At 34.9% G+C, this 2,643-nt stretch overlaps 1 long non-coding RNA gene across 1 annotated transcript; it reads right to left on the minus strand.

Annotated features, from left to right (window-relative positions):
- Positions 1-212: 212 nt before the first annotated feature.
- LOC117316137 lies at positions 213-2,182 on the minus strand. The gene is made up of 2 exons (XR_004529829.1): positions 1,707-2,182; positions 213-587 (listed from the first exon to the last, which is right to left on the minus strand). It is a non-coding gene; the product is annotated as an uncharacterized LOC117316137 (long non-coding RNA).
- Between the last annotated feature and the right edge of the window lie 461 nt (positions 2,183-2,643).

The raw sequence follows: 2,643 nt of genomic DNA on the forward strand, positions 1-2,643 counted from the left end.
CCCTGAAAGCTGGACATAGAATTTTCACGTGAATATCGTAGATACTATGACTTTTAGTAAACCGTATAAATGAAAATTCTTGGCTGTAAAGTCCAGAAAATACTAACATTTTGTCAACATCAATGTCTATCATCGTAAATCTATAATAATTCACCTCGCTGTCTCCTGAAACTTATATCAAACTACTGAATACATGAAGTCAACACAATACACCATGTGATTTTTTTTGATTTTTTTTTTAATTATTTTTTATACAAAAAGTATCTTCCGGCATTTTTGGCGATAGGGTATTTTTCTGATTTATTAATATCGCCTTTGGTCACTTTTATATGTCCTTTTTGATTCTTATGATATCGGCACTTTGACGGTATAAAACTTACTCTGGTTCTATTTAAAAATCATTTTCCAAGTTATGAAATATTTTGTAACAAAAAACCAATAGTATTCATATGTTTATGTTTATCGTGATTTGAGCACGAATGTCAAGCTCTAAATCATTGTCACACACACACAAAAATATTAAATCATTTTTTACACCAGTAAACGTATATGTCAGTTGTCCTCTCCAGTATGGAGCTCTGCAACATCTGAAATAGAAAGCAATTCAGATGAGAAATAGAAAACGGATCTGTTGGCGTGAAATATTGATTGTTTAACATAATGTCTAAACAATAAAAAATAAAAATCATGAAATTTGACCTAAGGGTGTACAAAATGTATTGTTTTTATATCTTGGTCAAAAACATAGTAAAAAGTTTTGTCAAGTGAAAAGTTACTTAAATACCATATCAAGTAATTTTTGAGGTATATTTGTATAGTACTTTTAGTAGTAGATTGTCGAGATTTTGTAACGTTGCTAGAGTCAGGGTTGAAGCTAAGCTATCGTTTTTTTCTTTCTATTAAATGTCTTTCAATTGATTTTCTCACAATGGTCACGTATGAGACACTCTCGATATTCAAAGTACTATAGCTGTGATGAACGTGATGAGAATATTTTTCGTTCTACCGTGAAAAGACCAAAGTTTAGATGAATCGTAACTTGATTACGGATTGTTCGACAAACAACCTGACCGGAGTAAAACAAGACATAACAGTTGGATCTTGCCCCTACCATTGAATGGTCTTTCTTGGTTCTACGTAAGATTAATCTTTTCTTTACTTTACTTTTTTTACTTTCTTTCCTCTAGTCATCTTATCAATGAAATATAAGATCTCAGGAGAACTTTCAGAGAAAGAGAAAAATCCATTTTATATTCCCGATTAAACTTGGAATTAAATGGACACAATTAAGGACCAAGGGGTATATACATATGATGCTTGAACAATTTCCCTCCAGCTCCACTACTTCTCAAGAAATAGTGATAGCAAACTTCAACTATCACATTCCAAGATGGCTGCCTCTCTGCCATTTTATTCTTCCGCTCAAAATTAAATCGGCACATTAAGGGAAAAGGGGAAGCATTTCAGAAATATCCTTCCAGCACTTCTAAAGAAATAGCGATCAGAAGGATTGTTTACGGACTGACGAAGACTACGGACTATGAACTTTGAATGGTCTCCGATCTGCTGCTGTGCTGATAAGTAACATTGTACAACTTGTGAAAATTATTAAGGAGTCGTTGAAATAAAAATGAGAGTCCATTATAATCCTTTAGGTTTCACTACTTTCGTATAACACATTAAACATTTAAAACAATTAAACAAACCTTCTATTTATTCGTCATCCCACATGGCCTCGCCAACTTTCTCGATGGCTTTGAAAGGGTTTGTTATGGTCCTTCCAACAACATTTCCTGGAAGTGAGCCAACGCCTTTTGAAACGCTATTCGCTTTATCACCCTCGTCTATTGAATCACCTATAGCTTGGACTGGTGCTGCCACCAAACCTCCAACGGCTGCTACTGGTACCCATATTGGCGATGTCACGACAGTGAATAGTTTACGAAGGCCACTTTTGACTTTCTTGTCCGACATATTAATCTGTTTGGTGTTATCGGCGTGTTGTCAAACTATCGTGTTCTGATAACGAAACAAGAAGTAATGGGTTTTCCCAGGAACATCCGGGCTTTGTGTAATATTAATAAGACAATGTTAACATTAAAGGTTCTCATCGCTAACGTAATAAAATATAACTAGTGTCCAGCTCGAACATGAAATTACTTGCCAAACAATGTTCCGGTCTAAAAGCTTTATAGGACATAGCGTATGTATTGAGAAGCATGTGAGCATTCCCCATCTCATATTTGACGTCATTCCAACGATTGAAACTTTTTCCAAAGAGATCTTCGAAGTCCAATAATTGTTTTATCTGTTTAAGGCGAAACATTTGTTAGTTCGGCCATTATGTTTATACTACATGTAGAACACACGTTTCACACTGTATGGGAGTAATGGAATAATTATGGGAGCCCCAGTTTCATGTCTAGCTGTCCGAGCTCCAGAAGGATTTCACACATTTTTCGGAACCCAACGTATTGTATCACCAACGTAATAAAATACCAGAAAACCCTCAAATTTCACAAAAAAATAGTGTTTTTTTCTTTTTCTCATGATGTCCTACTTTACTTCATTGGACAATCTAGTGCCCGGGAAAAATATCGGTCCTAGGCCAGTTTAAAGTACCCAGACCAAAAAAATCAAATG

This window comes from Pecten maximus, chromosome 18 (genome assembly GCF_902652985.1).
Source record: "Pecten maximus chromosome 18, xPecMax1.1, whole genome shotgun sequence".
NCBI lineage: Eukaryota > Metazoa > Mollusca > Bivalvia > Pectinida > Pectinidae > Pecten > Pecten maximus.